Below are 9,453 nucleotides of genomic sequence, written 5' to 3'. Positions count from 1 at the left end.
AGGCTACCATGTGCTGAAAGGTAGTAGTATAAATTTCATCACAGAGAGAATAATCATCACAGAAGACATTTCGGTTTGAAGAGAAAATTGCACTTTTCAATAAATACCTAATGGTTCATCTGGTCTTCATATTCAGGTAATTATTCTGGTTGTTATAGATTGCATTTTGTTGTATTGTCATATACTCTTCATCTCTACTCAGAGTGACTCTTATACTCTCACATTAATCTCAATATCTTCCTCCAAGGCAGACTCACACAATCTGCTAGGCTGCTCCCCAGACCAGCCAGCCATGAGGGCAGCTCACCCAGCCAGATGGGAGGTTTTTGTTCAAGGCTATATCACTGTGGGAGGAACATGTGTAGCTTGCATGCAGTAATAAACTCCAACATCCTCAGCCTCCACCCTGCTGATTGTCAGTGTGAAATCTGTGCCTGAGCCACTGCCACTGAATCTGTCTGGGACCCCAGATGCTCGTTTGGAAACCAAATAGATCAGGCGATGTGGAGACTGGCCTGGTTTCTGTAGGAACCAATACAAATAGGTGTTCCCATCGCTATACAGAAGGCTCTGACTAGACCTGCAGGAGATGGAGGCTGGCTCTCCCAGGGTGACAAGCAGGGAAAGTGGAGTCTGGGTCATCACAACATCTCCATTGGATCCTGAAATTAGAATAAGGCAGAGTGCGAGATTATATATAAATATAGAGAGCCATGCATACATTATTTTACTTCACTCAAGCACAGGTTCTTACTCTTTCTGGAGTGTTCCTCACTCTCTCAGACCTAAACCTCATTGCCCTACTATTAACATCTAACACATGGCTAAATTACAACTGGTAATTCTTGCCACCCACTCTCATTACTCCCTTTACACTTACCAGGGATCCAGAGCATTAATAGCCACAGGAGATGAGAGACAGACTTCATTTTTTAGGAGTGAAATCAGGAGTCTTGACAGGTCAAGGCAAGTTCAGAGCTGAGCCTTTATTTCAGACATAGAAATTAAAGTCCTCCTTAGGGAGCAATATGCAAATAGCCAGGTGGATGTAACAGTGTAAGTAAAGAAAAAGGAAGGGTTTCTAGTGGCTTTTTTCCTCTTCAGAGAAGTTTCTCTGTAAGATTTTAGCCCACTTATTTATTGGGCAGTTGTTGTTTTGAGGAGATTTAATTTTGTGATTTCTAAGTATATGTTAGATATGAGACCCTTGTCTGTTGTATGGCTAGTGAGGTCCTTCTCCCAATCCATGGGCTTTCTATTGATCTTGCTAGCTATGTCCTTTGCCATGCAGAAGCTCTGCAATTTCATGCAATCCCATTTGTCCAAACATTCTTTGACTTGGTGTGTTTCTGGGTTTCTATTAAGAAAATTTTGGCCTCTGCCAAGGAGACCTAGGGTTTCTCCTATTCCATGCTGTAATGTTTTCAGGGTGCTGACTCCAAGGCTTTTGATCCATTTGGAATTTATTCTGGTGCAGGGTGAAATATAAGGATCTAGCTTTAGTCTTCTATAAGTGATGAACCAATTTTGCCAGCACCATTTAGTGAAGAGACTGTCTTTCTTCCAGTCTATTTTTCATCGAAGATTAGATGGCTATAGGTCTGTGGGATCATTTCAGTGTTTTCATAAAGAAATGCTCAAATATATGATGATCTCAACCTACCTTGAACTCTCTCACTGACTACTTGATGACACTAAGAGATCTGATATTCTGCTTTCTCTTAAGGACAATTCAACTTGAAACAATTGAACTTCAAACCAAGAAATGTGGCTTAAAGTATGTTTTCATTTGCAGGTAGCTGGCTGTCTGCATGTCCTGGAATAGAAAATCAATTTTTAAATAAATTTCTATTAACCACTTTGAAAAAAAAAAAAAGAAATGCTCAACCTCTCTAACCATGAAAGAAATGCAAATCAAAACAACACTGAGATAACACCTCAACCCAGTAAGAATGGTTATAATCAAGAACTCTAATAACAACAGATGCTGGAGGGGAGGGATGTGGACAGAAGGGAACCTTACTGCATTGTTGGTGGGATTGTAAACTTGTTCAAGTATTTTGCAAAGCAGTATGGAGTTTCCTCAAAAGACTCCACATAGAGCTCCCCTATGACCCAGCAATGCCACAATAGGGCATTTATATGAATGATCACAAACAACACTATACTAAAGCTACCAGCACAACTATGTTTATTGCAGCATTGTTTAGCATAGCTAAGATATGGAACCAACCTAGATGCCCCTCAATACACAATGGAATTCTAAGCCTCCATCAGAAAGAATGACATTGCCAAATTTGTTAGGAAATAGAAGGATTTGGAAAAAAATTATATTAGGTAAAGTAAGCCAGGCACAAAGAAACATAGGCTCCATGGTTTCCCTTATTTGCAATAATTAGTATATGTCTGAGACAAGCAGAAAAGGTCAGATAAATTAATGTTAAATGAAATGAACCCCAAGATAAGGACTCAAGTGGTTTTTCTTTCTTGCTATTGTTTCTAAAATATTTATAAGGTGATTTTTTGTTGCTTTGTATGTCCCTTCTCTGCAGTATAACCGCCATTTACACTGTATTTGATGTTGGTATAATTTGGGGAGGGGAAGGGAAAAAAAATTTGTTTAAGTAGAGATACAGGTGGACCCATTGCAACAATGAAATGTACAAGATGCTATGTCAAATAACGAATTTACAACTTTGGTGGGGGCAGCACAGGGTGGGGGTAGGGGATGAGAGGGCAGGGATGGTAAGAGGAAACAAAGGAGGAGGCAACATGCTTGATAAGAAATGTGCTCATTACCTTGCTCATGTCATTGTAACCCCTCTGTTCAGTATTTTCACAATTAAAAAAATAAATATGTTTATATACATATATAAAATTTAAAAAAGATGGGTAAAGCCTGCTCTTCTGAGAAGTGTCATCAAAGTGTCTGTGTTTAATGATAATCAATAAAAATCCATGATGCCTGTGGTACTAGGCAGAGGGACCCCACTGTGAAAGTCAGGAACTGCAGGTTCCAGAAGGTGAACATGTTTCCACCACCATACTATAATTAGTTTTATGTCCCAGCCTGTCTCGTCTGACCTCCTTCAACTAGTATATGACATAGTGCCCACCATCAGCAGCTCTGATCCTCAGGAATTTGACCAATACGAACACAGAGTTGAGGGATAAGAAGAGGCATCTGACACCATACTTACCTAGATATCTGTTTAGGGATGTTAGTTACTAGTGGTAGAAACCCTGTTCCCAAAGAACTTCCTATTAATACCTAGAGTAAAAAATTGTCAAGGAGAAGACACTTTTCTCTTACAGATAGTGATCTAATGGAAAAGGAAAATGGTAGAAATGTTTATAATTAAAAATGAATGACAAATTGAGGTGAAACATCTTTGTGTAACTTTTTAAGCATAATCACACACACATATACGTCATAATTCCCTTAAATCATCACTGGATCTCCAGTCTCAATCTAATTTAACCAATCTTTGGGTATTTGTCTCAGAGTTTGCATGGTCTTCTTGTCTCCAAAGATGCTGGCCCTATCCTGAGGAAGAACATCAGCTAGGAAGAAGGAGCACCTGGAGAAGGAGGCTTGTGCTGATTCCCTAGTGAACCCCACTTAGCCATTGGAAAAGGTGTCTTGTGGGAAGTGATTAGGCCATTGGAGTTCCTGTATTCAGGAGGGTTAAAGCTACTTTCATGGAGAGAGTTGCTTGAAATAATAGTTGTTCATTATAAAATGAAGACACTCAGATGCTTGGTCGCTTAAACTTGCAGCTGGTTCTCTTTTTATAATATATCGTATTTTACTATGGATATGATAGCCATTTCCTAATGAGGACACTGGTAAGAATATTTCATCTAGGGCTTTTCCATCTAAATCTGTGAATTAAACAAAATTCTTTATTCAGTGCTTAGGTCAGTTACTTTGCTATAGAAAAGGAATGAAACAGGTATGAGTGTGTGTGTGTGTGTGTGTGTGTGTGTGTGTGTGTGTGTGTGTGTGTGTATGTGTATTTGTGTGTGTGTGAGAGAGGGAGAGACAGAGAGAGAGAGAAAGAGAGAGAGAGAGGTTTAAGTAGAAATGATCTAAAATATGATGAAGAGTAAAATGTATCTCCCTACCTGTGATACTCATGTCCTCCTAAACACCACTTCCTATGCTGTAAAGGGTTCACTTGTTAAGTTTCTGAAGTGCAGATTTACATTCACAAGGTCTGAGATTGTTTTGTCACTTTGTATTTGTAACATGCTCTCAATTATGCTGATGATAATCCTAAATTCTGGTCCAATTCTGAGTAAAAAAGAAAATAATATTGCATCCATGTTTAGTTGTGTTTTCTTCCTTTGTGTCAAGATGCAGGTTTGGTAAACAATGTTGCAATGAACATGGTTGCATCGGTTTCAATATGTTTGTGGTCTATGAGATAAATGCCCAAGGGTGGAATTGCTGGGTTGTAGAAAAGCTGTATGCTATGTCTTTTGGGGAACCTCCACACTGCTTTCCAGATTAGCTGAACAAGTTTACATTCCCACCAACAGTGTAGTAGTTTTCCCTTTGGTTGCATCTTTGCCGGCATCTATTATTGTTAGTTTTCTTGGCCATGGCCATTCTAAACTGGGTTGAGATAGAATCTCAGTGTTGTTTTTATTTGCATTTCTTTTATAGACAGAGATGTTGAACATATCTTTATTTTTCTATTGGCCATTCTTATTTCTTATATGGAGTTATCTCTTTTACTCTTTTTTTAAAATAAGTTTTTATTGTGAAAATTCTGTACAGAGGGGTTACAGTTACATGAGCAAGGTAATGAGTACATTTCTTATCAAGCATTGTTGCCATATCCTGTTTTTCCCCTACCATCCCTTCCCCCTACCTCTTCATCAATACTCCCCCTCCCCCTCACCCTGCCTAATTTGTAAAGTTCTTTTTTCGACATACCGTCTTTGTACATCTCATTGTTGAGATGGGTCAGCTTGTATCCCTATTAAATTTGTTGTTTTTCCCTTCCACTTCCCAAATTATGCCAACATCAATACAGTGAAAACAGAGGTTATACCGTGGGGGAGAGACATACAAAGCAACAACAACAAAAAAAAAATCACATGATACCTAATGAATACGTTAGAAACAATAGCAAGAAAGAAAAAAACACTTGTTTCCCTATCTTGGGGTTCATTTCGATTAACATCATCTTTTGTGATTTTTTTTCTGCTTGTCCCAGTCATATACAAGTTATTGCAAATAAGGGAAACCATGGTACCTATGTTTCTTTTGGCCTGGCTTACTTCACTTAATATAATCTTTTCCAAGTCTTTCCATTTCCTAACAAATGGGGGATGTCATTCTTTCTGATGGAAGCATAGAATTACGTTGTATAAATATACCACATTTTCTAGACCATTTATTAGTTGGATTGTTGCGGATTTGCAGGCTTATTTTTAGGAGGTTTAAATTTTTGAGTGCTAAATATATTTTAAATATATTTAAAATCATGCATAGCAAGTAAAAATCTTCTCCCATTCTGTGGGCTTTCTATTTATCTTGCTAGCTATGTCCTTTGTCATGTAGAAACTCTGCCATGCAGAAACTCTCCAGTTTGAGGCAATCCACTTATCCAGTTTTTCTTTGAGTTGTTTTGATTCTGCATCTTTACTTAAGAATTTTTGAGCTATGCCTAAGAGCCTTAGTGTTTTTCTACTCCTTCTTGTCATATTTTCATCGGATCTTACCTTACCCTGAGATATAGAATCCACCCAAATACCCATCAATGGACAAATGAATCATATAGACATATGTCATATGTGATATATGTCATATGACTTATAGACCAAATGGAATTCTAGGCTTCTATCAGAAAGAATGATATTGCATCATTCATAAAGATATGGAAAGACTCAGAAAAATTATTAAGTGAAGTGAAACAGACCCAGAGAAACATAGGTTGTATGGCTTACCTCATTTGTGGTAGCCAAGAGGTGCTTATGGATCCACAAGTAATCACACTGGATGGCAAAATCAAAGAAGAAAAGTACACTTGGACATGATAAATTATACAGGACTCTATACATTCACTCAGTTAAACCAAAGGAGAATATGTTTATAAGAAAATCACAAAGCTTCAATGGAAATATATACATATATACATATATACATATATATATATATGAGCAATTAAAATCATGGTTCCTTTATGTTATTTTTTGCTTTTTATTTTGTATCTCCTTTCAGGCTATATTTGTTTTCTCTAGCCTTTGTTTTGTATAAATTTTGTTTTGTTTTATTTTGAAGAGAGTAAGGGGTACCATAGAAATGGTGGAACAAATGGTCAACAAATGCAGCAGTAATACTCACTAGACACTGTTGAAAATGAACTATACAACTTTTGGGGCAAGGATCAGGAGGAAGAAGAAGGAGAATATCGGGGAAGGGATGAAACTGTTCAAAAAGTAATGTACTTATTACCTGTCTTATGTAACTATAATCACTTTGTACATTACCTTTACAATAGCAATAAAAATTTAAAAAAATGAGTGTATTTATTTTGAAAAGATCAAGCAACAAAAAATTAGGTCTAAGTCTTTCAAAATAGGGGTACACAATCTTTATTATTTTGTTTTTATATTTTTAAAGTTAATAACAAATTCATGATTCCATTCAACTTCCAAAAGTGGTCTGACAGTGGCATTGAGAAATACCGATAATTAATTTGATATTCAGCATGAAAAAGAGATTAATTTTCTGATAGTTAGATTACAAAGTTAGATGTATTGTTGAGACATGAGTAGAAATAAGTTGTTATAAAGATCTAATTTCCTGAAGAAAAAAGTTGACTACACAAAAATAATAAATGTTTATGGTGATGAACTAAAAGGTTAATTAACTCCTTTAGATCATTGCACAATGTGAGCAAATAAAAAAAAAACATTATATTGTACTTCAAATTAGACTATGCTGTGGCAATTGGTAATTGTTTTCAAAAATTCAATGACTTTATCATACAAAATAATTTTTCAAAAATCTTTTTCAGAGGCTATATTTTATTAGCCTTGCATCTTCTATATGCACTTCTGTAATTCGGGTAGGGGAAGGAAAAAAAAAACCAAAATGCTTAAGTAGGTATACAAGTTGACCCATTGTAACAGTGAGATACAAGACACTATGTTGAAAACAAACTTTACAACTTTGTGTGGGGGGGGTAGATGTGGAGGTGGGAAGGAAGGAATGGTAGGGGAAAAACAAAAGAGGAGGCAACAATGCTCAATAGGAAATGAACTCATTACCTTGCTCATGTAATAGTAACCCCTCTGTACAGTATTTTTACAATGGAAAACATACCAAAAATCTGCTTTGACCTACAGAAAAGTGTTTCCTCTTTATTGGGTGACTGCAAATGAAACACAATCTGAGCTACATGAGTACAGATGCATATTCCTTGTAAGTCATAATAGGCATTGTGTGTGCTGCTTGGGATGAGCAGAAAGACAGAGTTAGAGTGTGAAGATGCCTCCATGACGTTTCCCCCAATACTTTCCCATGATCTCAAAAGTGTGGCTGCATCTGAGCAGCTCTGTCAGCAAGTGGAGGCACCAGGAAGAGCAGCTGGGCTAGCCCAGCCTCTCTCTTCTGCTTCTCTGTGAAGTTTGTTATGACTTGTATTACTGTGGAAGGGTAACTACAACTTTTTTGACAGTAATACAAAATGAAAATAAAAAATAAAAAGTAACAACATTTTCAGGCTGCAGGCTGCTGATGCTGAGAGTGAACTGTGCCCCAGATCCATGCTACTGAACCTTGGTGGTATCCCAGATTGCATACCAATTGCATAAAGGATCAGGACCTTTGGAGATTTCCCTGGTTTCTACTGGTGCCAAAGTAAGCTATTGCTAAGGCCCTGACTGGCCCTGAAATGATGGTAACTATGTGTACCAGAAATGCAGACAGGGGTGTTGCTTATGTCAACCTGATGTCACATCTGGCACCTGATAATGGATATATGGATAACATTATCTGTTTAGTTAATTCTACTATCCAAATATTTCCATGAAGAGCCAAGCAGTTCTGTGAACACAGGATGAGAAATCTTCAGTATTATCCTTCCTTACCTGGGAGCCAGAGCATCAAGAGGAAGGGCCCTCATGTCTGTGCTGTGTGCTGACTAAAACCTCCTGCACAGATTGTAAGCAGCATATGAAGAAATGGACTGTGCTGCATGCAAATCAGCAGGGCTGGACAGGGCTAGGTAGAGTTGCAGGCTGGAAGATCTTGGTGACAAAGAACAGACCTAAAGACCCCAGATTTCCACTTTGTTTCTAGAACATGTGTTTGCCTCTGGTGAGGAAAAAACAGATATGTGTCCTGTGAGAAGAATAATAATCTAATGAACATTATCTAAAAGTTGCTAGTTTTTTTTCTTAATGTAAGTCACTCAGAGATAAACATTTCCAAGGCAAGTTAATTTTATAATTCCTCTGCATTTGGTATTAGTGGATTTTATGACACACAATTCCTAGAATATGATTAATAAGGATCATTATTACCCTGACACAAGTGTTATAAAACTGATCATGCATGTGGAGATAGAAAGATAGTCAAGAAAATGCAGAGGTAGATAAAGAAAGCTATCAAAATTCTTAATGAAAAATACTTCAAAAGTATATGTGAATTTGTATTGTCAAAGCTCATAGAATTCTTTTTTTTTTTTTTTTTGGTCCGGTCGTGGGGCCTGAACTCTGGGCCTGGGCGCTGTCCCTCAGCTCTTCAGCTCAAGGCTAGCCCTCTGCCACTTGAGCCACAGTGCCACTTCCGGCTTTTTTCTTTTTTTGCTTATATGGTGCTGAGGAATCGAACCCAGAGCCTCAGGCATGCAAGGCAAGCGCTCTACCTCTGAGCCATCTTCCCAGCCCCAGCTCATAGAATTCATAAATTTTATAGACCATGATAATGACAACGTGCCTTGTAAAGGTTAAAATGTTTGTGACTTTAACTAAGTATCACTATTCCACAATACTGTGAAATTTATGTAATCACCTAATCTCAATTTAAAAGAATAGTGAGAGAAGGGATGGGATAGAAGCGATGGGTGACAATGTTGTCGGACACCTTGTACTCATAAACTGTTTTGTAGAATGAGAACTTTTTACAACTACTTAAAGATATAATAATAAAAATGTTGAAAAGGAGTTAATCCATAGGTAATTGGGAAAATGCTAACAAAAAAGTATCTGTGCAATTAGGTTTCATGAGCTGAGGTGTATAGACTATCTACTGGTGTTTGGGTTGGTGCCTTGTACATTACTTATAAATAAGGGGTTTCCTTTTCTTCTGAAGGCCCTTCATCATCACCTCCCTCTAGGACAGGACAGCTCACATTAGACATTTCCCACTTAATCTTAGGAAGATACATAGTATCCTAGCTAGCTTGGTGCATATATGCACTGTTGTCCTAG

The 9,453-nt window shown here is 37.5% G+C and overlaps 1 non-coding gene across 1 annotated transcript; it reads left to right on the top strand.

The window, feature by feature from the left end:
• The first annotated feature begins 1,638 nt into the window (after positions 1 to 1,638).
• Positions 1,639 to 1,714, top strand: LOC138833388 (small nucleolar RNA SNORD81). The gene has a single exon (XR_011373867.1). It is a non-coding gene; the product is annotated as a small nucleolar RNA SNORD81 (small nucleolar RNA).
• The last annotated feature ends 7,739 nt before the right edge of the window (positions 1,715 to 9,453 follow it).

This window comes from Dipodomys merriami, unplaced genomic scaffold (assembly GCF_024711535.1).
Source record: "Dipodomys merriami isolate MVZ:Mamm:240054 unplaced genomic scaffold, mDipMer1.0.p SCAF_204, whole genome shotgun sequence".
In the NCBI taxonomy this organism is placed as follows: Eukaryota; Metazoa; Chordata; class Mammalia; order Rodentia; family Heteromyidae; genus Dipodomys; species Dipodomys merriami.
Note: the sequence above shows the minus strand (reverse complement) of the source record. Positions and strands in the feature narration are given on the sequence as shown.